General features: G+C 37.1%; 1 pseudogene; it reads left to right on the top strand.

The window, feature by feature from the left end:
• The first annotated feature begins 16392 nt into the window (after positions 1-16392).
• Positions 16393-17005, top strand: LOC131833180 (large ribosomal subunit protein uL22-like; annotated as a pseudogene).
• The last annotated feature ends 1039 nt before the right edge of the window (positions 17006-18044 follow it).

Consider the following 18044-nt stretch of genomic DNA (forward strand, 5'->3'; position numbering starts at 1 on the left):
TTGGCCTGTGCAATTTTTCCATTATTTGATGCTTATTTTAAAAAATACATAGCAGCTTCTTTCCTACAATATTGTAAGGTAGTTTATGATAGAGAATATATGCAATATGTTATTTTGTAAGTAGATGGAAATGTTACAAGCAAATGGAAACTTAGGGCTAGAAGAAGAAAGGAAGAAACAAATAAGCTATTGGTAGGCATTGCCATAAATTTCTGTGATTGAGCAGTAGACATGACTTTGTGTGCGTGTGTGGCTAGCATAAAAGAAAAACCATTGAAAATGTTATAGGTCTTATTATCAGGAAGGCAATGGCATGCCTGGGGAATGGGCTAAGAGCGGGTGGGGAAAGGGTCATTAGAATGTTGGAGGAGTGGAGCATGTATAGTTTGAAGTCCTCCTTCAAAGGTGATTATGGTTAATGCTCCCCTGCCAGACATTCTCTCATAATTAATGTCTGGCAGAAATGGGGTGTTAGGAGAAGACTCTCCATGGCCCTCTCATCTTTCCGCAAGTCCTCTAACTAGAGGTGCTGATTACCTTTATCTTTGCAAGGATTTTTGTGCAGGAGACAGCTTTTAAAGAGAGAGATAGTGTCTCCCTCTAGAGCAGAAGACAGGTTTGCTTCCTGTCCAATATGGTAAAGACAGTTTCTTCCTCTGGAGCAAAAGTCACATGGATTTGGTGGCACCCAATATAAAAGGTTCAGGTCTCTAAACACGGGGCTTTTCAGCTGCGATTCAAGGTCACTGTGTGTGCAGCATCCACCTGCACCCCTGTCTCACATCCATGGCACTTGGGAAGTGAAGAGAAGTGTGGCAGACACGGTGCTAATGCTGCTCGCTGTGCGATGAGTAGCGAAGTTCATGCACAGGGTGCATGTCTTTTGCTAGCATCTGTGAAGCTGGAAGACTAACTAATGTATTAGCTTGAAAGCAGGGTAAAATTGCAGACTGTCCACAGTTTCTGACAATGATTCGAAAGAGGAAGCTTTTCTTGAAGCCCCAAGCTCACAGGCTTGGGCAAGTCTGAGAAAGGATGCATACTGAAGTGAAAGTAAGAGAAAGGAGGAAATCATTTATAGCTAGTGAGGGCCCAGGTACATTTACTTGAAGGAAGTTAATTACAGTGAACGGTATATGAATTAATCAAACAGGTTAACGAGGTAGGTAATAAACAAACCCTAGTGATTCCCAAAGATCATTTATTGCTAGATATTAGTTAATACTAGATACCTTGCTATTTGTTGAAGCAATGGCTCAAAAATTTAATTATTTTTAAATATCTTCTTATTCATGCCAAAGAAATCAAGCTAAAAAGATGTCTTCTTTCTGTGTAACATTTGTACATAATGACACCAATGCGAGGCATGCTTAAGTCTTCACACTTCAAAGAAATGACCTTTAAGCCACACTTAGGGAAAGTAAGCTAAAATCAGTGGGCATTCCAGTTGCCAAGGACACTTGTAATCATTTCCTTAATTGTCTTTGACAATCTTATCATTAAAGATGTGGGACATTAATTAATGATGGAACATCTATTCCTGGAAAAACAGGCCTTGGAGGCACAATAGAGAGCTTATTCTCCGTACATTCTTTGTGAACGCTGTTTCTACAGTGTGGGTCGTCCATGTTGCAAGCGTTGCCCGGTTGGCGTGTAAACATTTGGAGCACTCGATTGTATGAGAATTGGACTGAATAAAACCAATGCTGATAATGCTGAAAATATGTTCAAAACCAATGTTCCCTAAAGAAGCTTTTATGCCTAGATTAGTATCAGTGTTTAATTGACAGCCTCTTCACTTGGTTAATTACTTGGTCTATTGTGGCAGGGAGAGGGAGAAAAGGACAAAAAGCATTTGTGTTATGAATAGTTGCCAATAAGGGAATCAAATGAGAGACGTCTGAACACCCAGCTATGGAATACTATATTACATAAAGTCTTCCTTGTATACTGGATGAATTTTTTTGAATGACTGTCCTCAGAAAAATGGAAATTGTTGAAATAGGCCCTGTCTTTCAAAACATAAATTAGTGCCTTTGTGCTTTTAAGATGCCATGGAGGACAAACTCTGGGGCGAACTTTTTGCCTTCATGTACCTCTGTTGTAAAGACAAGGAAACAGCAGCTGAGATATAAAAACATATATTGAGGATTTATCCTTCGTACCTTTGAACTTCTTTATCAATTAAACGTTTTTCACAAAAGGAAACAAAAGATGTTGAGATACTATGAAAATATATGCACACATTTATTCTTTATATCTTTAATTTATATACTAGAGTTGTAAGAGCTGTTTCTTTTCTAGATTTTTTTTTTAAGAATTTATAGCAATCCCTATTTATCTTGCAATAGTATGATGCTGTTCAAAGGCACTGAAAATTTAAATATATTCAGAAAAGGAAGCAGTTGTAGTTGTCTCCTGTCCTGGTACATCCTCATCAGTCTGACCTTCAAATGAAGTTGTTCCCCAAGGCTGAGTCGAAGGCTTAGCCTATGGCCTCTGCTCTTCTCTTTTTCCAAGTACTTCTTTGGTGACCTCATCTAGTCTCATGGGTTCAACTATCATCCACATACTGATGATGCCTTTCATTGTATTTCCAGCCTATGCTTCTTCCGTGAACCCCACTTGGATGTCTGTTGAGTATCTTAAACTTACTGTGTTCCGATCTGAAACCTCCACGGTCCCCTTCTGCTCTGGACCTCCCACTGCCCTCCTGTTTATTGCTCCACTTTTTCTCCACCCCTTCTTTTTCCTACAACCAGAATAGATCCCAGAAACATTGTGGGTTATATAAAACAACCTCTCACCACTTTATCATTTCTTACGTATATATTACTATAGTCCTCTGAGACCCATCTCCTATTCTCTTCTCTTTCATACTATTATTCATTGTCTTTCTTTAAAACCTAAGCTCTTTACATATGCTACCTCATTTTAATTCTCATAAAGCATTATGGCGTGAGCACAGTTACACCAATTTTATAGATAACCTGAATATCAGAGAGGTTAAGGCATTTATAAGGAGCAGAACCAGACTTTAAGCCCAACCTTCCTGATTTCTATGTTTATGTTCTTTCTATTAAGCCACATCGTGTATGATATTCAGGATATTAAACACCTGTTAACTTAATGAAAACATTAGTCAGACCAGTTGTTTTCTGTCATCAGATACTGATGGAATGAATACTTCATTTTCAGGCATTGGTTTTGTTAGAAACAAACCTGTATCTAGACTTTAATAAGCCTCTTGCTTCATATGGGCTGGAAGCTGAGCACGTCACTGTTCTCTGTGGGAAAATCAATGGGAACATTGGACAGGGAGCCAAAGAAAAGCAGAGGGAAAGAGCATGACTTGGCTCTACCAGTCAAAACTTGATCTGTGCCACGGATACTCATTCAGATGAATTTATGGGCTTTTTAAAAAGATCATCATTAGTGCCAACAGTCAAAGCCAAAAAGTCATGCCATGCTGATGGATGTGAGGGACACTACAGAATTAAGTGGTCAGGCAAGTTTATCCCCAAGTACATCATACTCGGATTAATATTTAGCAAGATGTTTACCTTTTTGTTTCGGTTGAAAAAAGAAATAGACCTCACAAGTCATCTAATTTGTCCTCTTCAATTTAGGCTAGATTGGTCTGTGTCCAGATGAATATCTTCTGTGTGCTTAAAGATTTCCAGACCAGAATTCTCCTCCATTGCCTTATTCCACCAGAATGGCAGCGATCATGGCACTGATTTTATGCTGATCTCTGTACATAAATATGATATCAGCCCAACAAAAGTCAAGATTAGATGACATTTACTGAGCACTTATCATATGGATTCAAACAAAATAATAATTGAATGTGCTTAATGTGTTTATTTTCTGTGTATCCCCACTCAGAACATTCTTTTCAATCTATAAAAATGAGTTTATTATTACTGAAAGTGTAGTTTCTATCCATCATGCTTAAAGTCCAGTTTAAGATTTGGAAACACCAGGGGCACCTGGGTGGCTCAGTGGGTTGGGCCTCTGACTTCGGCCCAGGTCATGGTCTCAGGGTCCTGGGATCGAGTTCCTCATCGGACTCTGTGCTCAGTGGGGATCCTGCTTCCCCCTTTCTCTCTCTGCCTGTCTCTCTGCCTACCTGTGATCTCTCTCTGTCAAATAAATAAAATCTTTAAAAAAATTGGAACCACCAGCCACTTTAATAATAGAAGCATAATGGAATGTTATACAACCAACCAATTTTCTAAAGAATACATTGATACCATAAGATATCTTCTTAATACTGGTAGATGCAAACAAAACTGCTTATCTAATTTGTTTCTAATCCCTGCATAACACATCCAGTTTGACTCTAGGATATACTTGGATTTAAAATTTACTGTGCCAAGATTGCAGTGAGATTTCCTAGATATTTATCACCAATGAAAGAAACGCCTGTAATGTTTATCCCAGAAATTCACACACAGAATTACAGTACCCTGCTGCTCATTACAGGTTAAGAGGCAAGTACGTGGGGAATTCAATGCCTCAGTGGTTGTCAGGGCCACAGTTTGACAGACATGGCTGTGTTCCTGCCAGAGGGATAGGTCTCTATTTCAAAGCAGGCAAAATGCGAGGATAAAAGTAGAGAAAGAAAAGAGCTCGTTAAGAAGTCAAATGAAAAAAATGATTAACAATATTTGGTGGGTAGTATAACCATAACATACCAGTTCTATGATTATCCCAGATTATAATTTAAATATACTAGTAGACATCTGACTAATTTGACTATAATTGTCTACCTTATTCATTACATAGTTCCTTAAGTCTAGAATTTTATTCAATTCCTACACATACATACACATACACACATAACAATTAAATAAAATTCTAGATTTTAAGTATAGAATTCTCATCTCCTGGTCATTCTTTAAACCTTATAAGTGAGCTGATTTTTTTCCATCTGAGGAACTGAAACTGTTCATGTCAAGGTTACCAATGTTCTCCATGTTGCCAATCCCAACTGACATGCCCATCCTTATCTTAATTGGATTTATTAATAGTGTTCAACACAATTGAGTATTCCCTCTTACCTGAAACACTTTCTTCTTTTAACTTCTATGAAACATATGCTTCTGATTCTGAAGATGCCCTATGACAAGGGAATTGAGACGGTGGTGCCAGACTACCTGGGTTTGAATCTTAGCTCATACACTCACTGACTCCAGGGGAATTCGCTTTCATTGACTATAACTAACAATCTTCTTATGTAAGACAAATGATACTAACATTTACCTGGTAGCATTCCTATAAGGATTCAATGAGCTAATATTTATAAAGCATTTAGAAAATTGCCCAGCACATAGTAAGCCCTGTAAGAATGTTAGCTGTTATTATTATTAGCTGTTCCTGACTACTTTTTCTTGGTCTTCTTTGCTGACTCAACTATGGGAAGAATCACCTGAGAAACTCTTGGAAATACCTGCGGTAAAATTTAGTGTAATAATTTTCAGTACTCAGTCTGGAATGGGCCCATTCCATAGACTTTGGAATATAAAACATATATATAACTTGATCCCCACATTGTGCCAACATGGAGTACTGAGGACAGGATTTACTGCCCTACCTTAAACAAGTAAAAACCATGCAAAACATATGAAACAATTGTTTTCAGACATTGAACACCAGACAGCACAGGACAGCGATTCTTAGTAGATGGGAAACAAACGAGAGGAGCTGTACCGTGCCCAGCTTAATGCTTGGGGAGTCTCCAGGCTACCTCGCAGGGAAATGGAGCCCAGGCAAACCCCAGTAGTTTCCCATAATTTAAGAGATGGAGTTGGGAGTTCAGGGATACCAAGGTCAATAGAGTTTGCAAGACAAAATACTGGAGGAGAATTCTGCATAAAGACAGCATTTGGGAAATCTGCAGAGTCCCTCTGCTCACCATCTATACCTGAAGACTGATCAGCACATGCATGTAAGGAGACTGAAGCTTCGGGGGGGAAGATTCAGTCTCTCTTTTAAATAAAAGAGTCAAGTAGAGCAATTCTAGGAGCTGTTATTCGGAATAGTTTATATTCCAACAACCACAGTATAAACCCCTTGTAATATATATGGCACCAGGTAGACTACTCTGAAGGGTACTTTCTCAGTAGTGCAGAAAACTTGCTTGAGTCTGAAGGCTGCTCTAACTCTGGCTGACAAAGCTTAATGGCAAGGCTTGAAAGGACAAAATGATTTCTAAGTTAACGTAACTGCCTATTGGAATGGAAACTGAGAATGTTTAATGGAATACAAGACTATCTAATACTCAGTAAGGTGAAATTCACATCTAGCATTTAATAAAAAATACAAGGGGTACAAAGAAGTAGAAAATGTGACTCATCAGAAAAGCAATAAAAAATGAAATCTTGCCATTTGCAATAACATGGATGGAACTAGAGAGTATGCTAAATGAAAAAAGGCAGAGAAAGACAAATACCATACAAGCATTTCACTCATATGTATACTGTGGGAAGCAAAACAGATGAACATAGGGGAAGGTAAGGAAAAATAAAATAAGATAAAAGCAGAGAGGGAGGCAAGCCACAAGAGACTCCGAACTATAGGGAATGAACTGAGGGTTGTTGGAGGGGAGGCGGGCAGCAGACAGGGTAAGTGGGGGATGGGCATCAAGGAGGGCACTTGTGATGAATACTGGGTGTTATGCATAAGTGATGAATGACTAAATTCTACTCCTGAAACCAATACTACATGATGTGTTAGCTAACTTGAATTTAAATAAAAACTTGGAGGAAAAAAAAGAAAGAAAAGCCAATGAATACAAATAGATTTAGAAATGTCACAGATGGCAGAATTAACAAGTAAAGATACTGCAGTTGTTATAACTGTAGTCCACATGTCCCAAAAGAAAGAGGAAAGCTAAGGATGTTAAGAGAGCCATAGAAGATATTTCTTAAAGGCAAAACTGGAATTTTTTAATGAACACTATAATGTGTAAGATGAAAAATACAACGAAGGATACTAGTAGCAGATTAGAAACTGCATAATATTAGTAAATTTAAAGAGAATATAAAAAAATAATTATTAAGAAAGGAAAAAGTCCTGAAAAAAACTCTACAGCTTTAGTGATCTTTGGAGCAACTTTCAACAGCTTTACATATATGTAATTGGAATGCCCAAAATGGAGGGAGGTGGGTAACGGGAGAAAAAGTTGGGGAACAAATAATGCATTAAAATTTAAACATTTGATGATTAAAGCAATAAACTCACATATCCCAGAATTGCAATGAAACATAAACACAAGAGACATGAAAGACTATACAAAAACCATACCAAAGTATGGTACAATTGTACAATCTGATGGTACAATCTGTCAGTACAATCAGATTGCTTCATACCAACCGAAAACTAGACAAAAACCATACCAAAGCATGGTACAATTGTGCAATCTGATGGTACAATCAGACAGTACAATCAGATTGCTTCATACCAACTGAAAAAAAATTTTTTTAAAGATACATTTGCATTCAGAAAATAAAAATTAGAAGACAGCTCACTTGCTATGAACATGCGATGTATGGTACTGTTGAATCACCGTATTGTATAATATAAACTGTATGTTAACAGTTTAATAATATAAACTGTATGTTAACTATATTAGAATGGAAATTAAAAAAATAAAAAACAGTGGAATAATATTTTAAAGAACTTTTAAAAAATTATGACATAATCCACATACCATAAAATTTAATTTTAATTTTAATTTAAAATCCTTTTAAATTGTACAATTCAGCAATTTTTAGTATAGTTACAATTCCTTGCAACCATTACCACTATCTAATTCCAGAACAATTTTATCACCCCAAAAACAAACTTGCTCCCATTAGCAGTCAATCCCCCATTCTCCACTCCAACCCTAGCAACTACTAATCAAATTTCTGTCTACAGATTTGCTTGTTCTGAACATTTCATATAAATGGGAACATACAATATGTTACCTTTGGTGTCTGGCTTCTTTCACTTGGCATAGTGTTTTCACAATTCACGGATGTTGTAACATTTATTAGTACTTAATTTCTGTTTATGGCTGAATAATATTATTGTATTAATATACCATATTCTTTTTATCCATTCATCAGTTGATAGACATTTGGATTGTTGCCAGTTTTTGGCTGCTATGAATAATTACTCACATTTGATACTACTTTTTGTGTGTATTGATACTATTTTTGTTTATATTTTAATTTCTTTTAAGTAAATACCTTACAAGTGGAATTGCTATGTCATTATGGTAGTTTCGTTTAATTTATTAAGGAAGTTCCAAATTGTTTTCCACAATGGCTACATCATTTTATGTTCCCACAAACATAATGTATGAGGGCTCCCTATTTCTCCACATCCTTACCAACATTTATTGATTACTGATTATAGCCATCCTAATTCTGTGAAATGGTACTTGTGCTTTTGAGTTGCATTTCCCTAATCAATGATGCTGATGGTCCTTTCATGTGTATATTTGCAACATTGTTGTGCAGCTATCACCATCATCCATTTCCGGAATTCCTTTCATCTCGCACAATCAAAATTCAATACCCATTAAACCATAACTCCTCATTTCCTACTCTCCTAGTCCTTGGCAATCACTATTCTTCCTATCTCTATAGATTTGTTTATTCTAGATACCTCATATAAATGGAATCATGTAATTTTTGTACTTCTTATGACTAGTTATCTCACTTAGCATAATATCCTCAAGGTTCCTCCATGTTGTGGCCTGTGTCAGAATTTCCTTCCTTTTTAAGGCAGAACAATATTGCGTGTGTGTACTACATTGTGTTTGTCCATTCATTTGCTGATGGAAACTTGAATTGCTTTCATCTTTTGGCTATTGTAAATATTGATGCTATGAACATGGGTGTACAAATATATACTTTACTGTCTGGTTTCAATTCTTTAGCTTGCTCATATGGTAATTTTATTATTTTTTTAAAGAACACAATACTGTTTTCCATAGCAGCTGTATCATTTTACATTCCCAACAAGAGTATCCAAGAATTCCAATTTCTCCACATCCTTGTCTGCACTTGCTATTTTGTTTTTGGGTTTTTTCTTTTTAATAATAGCCATCCTACTGGGTGATCTCTCACTGTGATTTTGATGTTTATTTGCCTAATAATTAATGATATTGAGCATTGTTCATACGCTAATTGGCCATTTATAGATATATATCTTCTTTGGAGAAATGTCTTCTCAAGAACTTTACTCATTTTTTATTCAGTTTGTTTGGTTTTCTTTGTGTAGTTATAGAAGTTCTGTATATATTCTGATTCGTAACCCCTTACCGGTTGTATGATTGGAAATATTTTTTCCCTTTCTGTGGGTTACACTTTCACTTGATTGTGTTTTCTGATGCACAAAAGTTTTAAATTTTGATATAGTCCAATTTATCTATTTTTTTCTTTTGTTGACTGTAGTTGTTGTAAGTCTGGTCCATTTTGAGTTAATATTTTATTATGGCATAAGACAGGGTTTCAAATTCATTCTTTTTCATGTGGCTAGCTAATTGTCTGTTTCATTTGTTGAAAAGATTGTTCTTTTCCCATTGAATTGTCTTGGTGTTTTTGTAGAAAACCAATTAACCATAAAAGGAAGGGTTTATTTCTGAACTCTAAATTCTAGTCCATTGATTTGTGTATAAATCTTTATGTCAATACCACACTGTCTCGATTATAATGGTCTTTAATAAGTTTTGAAATGTGTAAGTGTGAGTTCTCAACTTAGTTCTCTGCCAAGATTTTTTTGCCTATTTCAAAATTCTTTGTATTTCCATAGGAATTTTACAAAATCTTGTCAGTTTCTGAAAAAAATGGTAGCTGAGATTCAATGAAAATTTCATTGAATCTGTACATCGCCTTGAGGATTATGACCATCTTAACAATTTTAAATCTTCTAATATATGAACATGGTATGTTCCCATTTATTCAGGTTTGCTTTAATTTCTTTCAGTGATGTTCTGTGGTTTTCAATGAATGAGTCTTAAATTTATTTTGTTAAATTTATTCTTAAATATTTTATTCTTTTTTGAATGGATAAATGGAATCATTTACTTAATTTTATTTAAAATTTGCTCACTGCTACAGCAGAGTTAAGAGCAGAGTCAGACATGGGGCTCAATGTCATGACTCTGAGATCATGATGACCCCAGCTGAAAACAAGAGTCAGTTGCTCAACCAACTGCGCCACCCAGGCACCCCTCTAAGAAGTTTTTAGATTGCTAATTCAATCTCTTTATTTGTTACAGATCTATTCAGATTTTCTTCTTTAGTCAGTCAGTAGTTTTTGTCTTTTTAGTAATTCATCAATTTCATCTAGGTTATATAATTTGTTGACCAACAGTCTCTCATAGTATTCCTTTATAATCCTTTTTATTTCTATAAGGTCAGTAGTAATGCCCCCTCTTTCATTCCTGATTTTTTAGGAACCTAAGTTTTCTCTCTATCATAACTGTAGTTAAACTTACATAAACTTTGTTAGTCTTTTCAAAGAAACAAACTTTTCACGTTCCTGGCTGGTTCAGTCAATGGAGCATGCAACTTGACCTCAGGGTCACAGGTTCAAGCCCCATGTTGGGTGTAGAAATTGTTTAAAAATTAAAAATATATATATTTAAAGAAAAAGAAAAAAGATAAACAACTCTTGGTTTCAAATATAGCCATATATGGCTAAACTTCCCCCTAAGCATTGCTTTAGCTGCATCTTGTGGGAGCTGGTGTGTTGTGTTTTCCTTTGTTTATCTAGAAGTTCTTCCTAATTTTCTTTTTTATTTCATCTTTGACCCACTGATTATTTACAAGTATGTTGCTTAAGTTCCCCATATTTGTGAATTTTCCAGATTCCTTTCTGTTACTCTTTTCTAATTTTGTTCCATTGTGGTCATAGAACATAGTTGAATGATTTTAGTACTTTTAAATTTATCAAGGCTGTTTTATGGAATAACATATGTTCTCTCTTGGAGAATGTTCCATATGCACTTGAGAATGGGTATTCTGGTATTTGGAGTGGGATGTTTTATAGATGTGTATTAAGTCTAGTGGTTTATGTGGTAATGAAGTCCTCTAATTCCTTGTTAATCATCTGTCTAGTTGTCCTATCACTGAAAATGGAGTACTGAAGTATCCAACAATTATTGAATTGTCTGTATTTCTTTTTAGTTCTGTTCATTTTGGCATTATGTGTTTTGGGACTCAATTCTCAGGTGCTGTGCTAATAATTATTGTATCTTCTTGATAAGTTAAAGGTCCTTTTTTATTATAGATAATGGGATACATAAATGTGTAAATTTACACACAGACATATCACTCTTTGTAATTTTGACAAAAGCTTTTTAAATTTTTATTAGAATAAAAATTCTAATAAGTTCATTTCATGAGATTCCCATCAAAAAGGAAAAAAAATACGTGGTGAGTTTGCAATACTCTGTACCACATTACCAAATACATTCTCCAGGGGAATAACTTCCTTTTTGATTAGGTATTAATGAAAATGGAAAATTTGACTTATAATTTTACACGTCAGATAAGAAGAAAAGTTCTCTAAAAACTAGCTTCTACCTCAAAATAGTTAAGACCCCATTTCTTCTCTACTGCACATTCTTTGGGTATTGGGGTTATAGGACACTATCAGAAAATTTTCTCTGCCAGCAGGCCATTTGTTTGATATTTCCTCTGTTCCTGGCCTCTTGTGTCACAGTACTAGGTGAGTTGTCACAGCAGGCAGAAGGAGTATTCCTAGGACTTAGCTATACTCAAAAATGACTGCAAATTTCATAACTGTATTTCACTAGACCACAGCTCATTGAATCTTCAATTCAACTTTCTATTAACCGGATTCCAAAAAAGGATCATGTCTATGCAATAATGCCACCCCAAAAATGAAGGTCAGAATGACCAAGAGAAAGTCAGAGTGGAAAATGATAGTAGTCTTATTTAGTGTTGTTAAATTATCTTTCTTTTGATGATTTTACGAAAAGAGATGAGACATATACACATTGCTAGGGCCTTCCGGGATCTTGGAAGGAGACCTGCACAAAAGTGAGGGACCTGAAATTTACACTTAGGTGCTTGTTATACATCCACCTCTGGTACCAACTCAAGAAGCTTTGTTTTTTTGTTTTTTGTTTGTTTGTTTGTTTGTTTTGTTTTTTGTTTTAAGATTTGATTTATTTATTTGACAGACACAGATCACAAGTAGGCAGAGAGGCAGCCAGAGAGAGAAGAAGGGAAGCAGGCTCCCTGCTGACCAGAAAGCCCCACGTGGGCCTCGATCCCAGGACCCTGAGATCATGACCTGAGCCAAAGGCAGAGGCTTTAACCCACTGAGCCACCCAGGTGCCCCCAAGAAGCTTTGTAATAATAACTGTCATTCAGGCATAAGAGCCATCCCATTGCTGAATGTTAGTGCTCTTCAAACCATCACCAGAAACACTCTTTTCTTACACACTCATTTGGTTAACTACACTCACCAAGCACCCACTATATGCTATTGTTCTGTACTCAGCCCTAGACATGCAATGATGTGCAAGATATACATGCTGTTTCCACTCAAAGAGCTAAGAGTCAAAGGCAATACTTTTCCCTCCCCAGCTAGAGCACTTCAGTTTGCCATTAGCCATCTGCCTTCTTAGTCCTTGTCCCGCCGTGACGAATTCTTTAGGCTACTTTCAGGGTAAGCCTGGCCTGGATCACCATACCTCAGCTCAGCTCACAGGACCCACACGGCTTCCCATCACACTGGACTGTAGGGTCGGATTCCTTATCCTCAGTTACAAGGCTCCTATTGCACTCCCCTGAAAGACTCAGTGAGCTCATTTCACTGTGTTCCCTATCCCATTACCCCCGTTCAGCTCATGAGAACTCCCTTCTGCCATTTGCCCTTTCCATCCAGATACTCTTCTTTTGGATCTTCATTACCTCACTTACAGAATTACCTCACTCTGTGCAGAATGCTCCTCACACTGGGGAACTACTTTACTCAAAGCCACCCACAGCATGCCCAAAGCCTCCCTGGATCAAGTGCGATAGTCTATCTGCATCACTTGCCATACACTTTGGGGAAAAATTATAGCCTCGCTTTCCACATAAAATCAAATTACTAATTATCATTCAGTCCTCACCAGGAGTATGATACATTGTATTTAGTAATCATTTTTTTTAATACGTGGTTTTAGGTAATAACTTTCTATGCTTACTTTCAGCTAAGAAATCATTCTTTTCTAAGTGGGATTTAGGAGGAAAAAGACTTACAAATGATGAAATCTGGTCATGTTCATACACAACAGTAATCTTTATTGTATGATTCAGGGCTAGAGTTCATTGAGGTGGTGTTTGGCTGGCTTAGTTAGGTTGGCTCCCCAAATTAGCTTTGCTTTCCAATCCAGATGTAGAAGTGTGAAATGGTCACCAGCCAAATGCAGAAGGACATACAATCTGGCTGCAAAACATGGTGACCTAGCTAGCGGAAAGATGAAACTCGACACAGACCTGGGGATGTGCTCACACTCCACGCCGGGTGTTTAAGAATCTGGTAAGAAGGACCTTTAAGCCTTGAGGGGAAATGGTGAACTTGAAAATGTCTTAGCTGAAAGGTGCAAAAGGCTCAGACCAGACTTCTTTGGGAAGGCGGTCTCCGTCCTTGAGGATTACATAGAGTAAATCTATTATCATTACCACAGCCTGCTAATGATAATCGGGGCGCGTGTAGACTGAGCCAAAATTAATTATACGCAAGTCAAATATTCCAAGTGCATAAACAGTCTCTGTGAATCGATGAGACATGTGTGGCCCGAGGAAGAGGGGATAACAGGTGTATGGTCGTTGTTTTCTCAGGGCTGGTCACATGAAAGGAGAAAGCAATGATGCGTGCAGCTGTATTTATATCCTGTATTCAATCATGGAAAATGCAGCATTCAATTTCATTGTCCACCCATTGAAAGTAAGTCTGGAATAATTCTTTTAGGAACCTCACAAGTTACCGGGACAGAATTTAGCCCTTAATTATTCAGCTCTGTTGGCTTTTAAAATGTAATCCTGGTCAGTAAATAAAGTGCTTAGAAATCTGTGAAGTGGAGGTAGGTAAGACATATATATTTTGTGAGAGTCTCTTAGATATAGTGGCACCATCCCATCTGAGCAGGCACAATGCCTCTCTTAACAGATGGCTGGGAGAGAAGGCAGCCAAAAGACCATGTATGAACAACAAATGTGCTTGCTAAGGGCGGGAGTCCAAGTGGCGAATGTCGAAATTGTTTTCCATCCTAAGCTTGCCGGCCTGTGGCAAAGGGAGTGGGGAGTCAGTTGACTCTCGAACGTTAAAGTAAAATGATCAAACAGCTCCCATGACTGTAGGGAAGGAGACCAGCAGACTTGGGAGTGGCAGTGTTTTGAACATGGCATTACAAATGCTTATCGTCCTTGTATCCTAACGTGGAAATTCCTCTTTGTATCTAGATGTTAGCATCATATTTTATGTTTTTCATTTATATAAGCTAAACCATGGGTGTCACATATACACAGGCAATTTGGCATCTCTAGAGATGAAAAGTATTTCCATTAAAGGGATTGGGTACAAAATTACTTTGCTCAAAAAGAGATTATTTATAGGAGGTGAGCTGTCTTTGAGGGTTTCTCCCTTTCTTATTGTGCTCTAAGCAACTTTCCACCAAGAAAATTTGGGTATAACTAATTTATTATCTTCTGTCTTGTGCAAGTGCTATAAAGACGTAGTGAAAAATCTTAAGTTTTGCTTGCACAAGTCAAAACCTCTGGAGTATAAAAGTGCAATTTATGTGAATTTTAAGGCTATGTTGTTGAATGATAATTTTTACATGAATGAGAATTTTTCAATATAGTCTATGGATGGAAGCAAAATTATAATACAAACACCATTTTTTGAAGTCCAGCATCAATGGGTGAAGGGTGTGTAGTTTGCATTTGTGTACGTATGAGGATGGGTGCTATATGCAAATGACTACGTACCTTTATTTATTTTCAGTATTCACTCCAAATGGTACCAAAACGTGACAAAAGATGGAGCAAACAGATAGAAGTACAGTCTCGATTATATTATCATTGGGTTCCACTCATGTTATATACAGTGCGGAGATAAAGACATTTAAAAAATATCAAGCACTTTCATGTTTTTTAAATAAATGAGACTCTTTACATAAAACAGGACTTAGTTTTACTGGCTCAAGAATTCTCCCATCTGCTGAATCTAAATAATGCAGCAGACACTTGTTGATTATCCTAAGATAGTGAAGCAGTTTTGTAAAATACTTTCACAGGAAGTCTTTCTTGCTCTTATTGCCACATTTTGTCCTTTGAGATTTTACGATTAAAACCACTCATACTGACAACTTGTGTTACTTAAAAATATTTTATATAATTTACCCAATCCAGGGAGATTTTCTCAAACTTTTATCAAAACCTAAATATTATTTATTATGGTAACATTATTGAGTTGCTCATCTCTGGTTTAAGATAATGTTGCTTTAAAACTATATAGTTTAAAACGACCTCTTGGTCATTGCTGAAATTGCTAACTTCTGTTCAGAATCTAGATTAAGTTTAAATTTTTAGTTACCTTAAATTTTATAGAGCTATAAAATAGAGTTAAAGCTTACATAGTTCTGGAATAAGAATAGTATTTTTATAAAAGTAGAATATATAATTTAAAATATTGAAAAATCTGTTTAATACAATGAGACATCCATGACCATAGTTTGAATTAATTATTGAGCTAGTGCTGCCCCCTACTGACACTACTAGGAAACTTGATTTACTTGTTCATTACCGTCATTACCTTGCACAAAGCCAGTTAATATAGGCTCAACTTCTCAATCTTGCTTGCACATTAGAATCACTTGAGAAGCTTTTTAAATAATCCCCATTCCCAACCCCTAAAAAATACTCTTTTTTATTCCATATGGCCTGACATCAGTCACTTTTGTAAGTTCCCCTGAAATTAGAATAGGTATCATATTAAGAAATGCTACTTAAGGCACGGAGATCAAGTAGTCACAGTTGTACCCCTGCGCCGGCAGCCTTTAACACAGCCATGAACACCAGTCTCTGTCACCTGTTCTCCACTGTCAGTTTCAGAGACTACTTTCCCGTCCCCAAATTTCCTGATTAACGATCGGCCAGGTCAGCTCACATGCACAGCAGTATATACAAACATACAAGCAGAGACACGTGCACATTCACAATGGCAGAAGCTGGCTTATCCTTCTGCTTCCTCTGCACCTCGTTTCTTACTGTGAACTTCCAACCAAAACTCAGCTTTACCAGTATAACTCACAAGGCTCTAAAACGGATACCTATTGGTCCTACTCAGAAGAAGAGGGAACCGCTCTTCCTCTCAGCGGCCTGGGGTGAGAAAATGGTTCGCTATTCGCTTGACCCGGAAAACCCTACGAAATCATGCAAGTCAAGAGGTTCAAATCTCCGTGTTCACTTTAAGAACACACGTGAAACTGCCCAGGCCATCAAGGGTATGCATATCCGAAAAGCCACCAAGTATCTGAAAGAAGTCACTTTGCAGAAGCAGTGTGTGCCATTCCGTCGCTTCAATGGTGGAGTTGGTAGGTGTGCCCAGGCCAAACAGTGGGGCTGGACACAAGGTCGGTGGCCCAAGAAGAGTGCTGAATTTTTACTGCACATGCTTAAAAACGCAGAGAGTAATGCTGAACTTCAGGGTTTAGATGTCGATTCTCTGGTCATTGAGCACATTCAGGTGAACGAAGCCCCCCAAGATGCGGCGTGGGACTTACAGGGCTCATGGTCGCATTACCCCATACATGAGCTCTCCCTGCCACATTGAGATGATCCTTACTGAAAAAGAGCAGATTGTTCCTAAAACAGAAGAGAAGGTTGCACAGAAGAAAAAGATATGCCAGAAGAAACTGAAGAAACAAAAACTTATGGCCCGGGAGTAAATTTGCACAGAATAAATGCAAATAAAAATTTAAAAAAATAAAAAAGAAGAAGAGGGAACCAAAATAAGAGGATGGTATTGAAATTGAAAGCAGGACGGCGTGTTTTATATCTTGAGGTAAAAAGTGTGTGTCCACTTTTGTGTGCGCATTTTTGTGTCTGTGTTTCCTGTTTTCTTCATCGGAATGTAATTCCAAGGAAAAAGAGGCTTTCTGTTTTAGGAAAGTACTTGGCACCCAGTTGTCATTTAAGAAGCATTGTTTTATAGACCAAAAAAAAAAAAAAAAAAAGAATGCATGACTGAGTAGGCTTACAAATGAGACAGGGTGAGAGATAGTTGGATTATAAATAAATGTTCAAATGTGCAAGAAGGAAGAGGGAAACCCAAGTTGAAGGAAAGAAAACACCAACTAAAAGATTGAAAATATGTATTGTGGGGCGCCTGAGTGGCTCAGTGGGTTAAGCCTCTGCCTTCAGCTCAGGTCATGATCTCAGGGTCCTGGGATCGCCCCGCATCCGCATCCGGGCGCTCTGCTCAGCAGGAGGCCTGCTTCCTCCTCTCTCTCTGCCTGCCTCTCTGCCTACTTGTGAACTCTGTCTGTCAAATAAAATCTTTAAAAAAAAAAAAAGAAAGAAAATACGTATTGCAGTTTGAAGAAAATGACAGAATGAAAAGAAAAATTTTTTATTTAATTTGTGGAAATCTGTGAATTCTGTCAAAACCCAACTATTCTAAGACTAGCCTTAGAGGTTATTTAAGAATGCATGGCTAGGCACAAAACTAATGAGTCACCCCTGGAGGATTCCAGAGAACCACTCATTATTTTGATAACTGGCATTAAGAGAGAAATATTCAGTCATTTGTCTTGCCTTTCTTATCCAAACTTTATCACTAGGTAATGAAATACTAGTATACTTCTGTAGAACTATTCCAATTAATAAATGAATAAGAAGTCATTGAATTAGAATACCATTATTTTTCTACCCACAATGTATGAATGGTTTAGTCACTGAGTGTTGAAAGTTGGCAACAGGACAAAAGGAGTGATGATCAGATATTAGATGCCTCTAGGT

This window comes from Mustela lutreola, chromosome 6 (assembly GCF_030435805.1).
Source record: "Mustela lutreola isolate mMusLut2 chromosome 6, mMusLut2.pri, whole genome shotgun sequence".
Lineage (NCBI taxonomy): Eukaryota > Metazoa > Chordata > Mammalia > Carnivora > Mustelidae > Mustela > Mustela lutreola.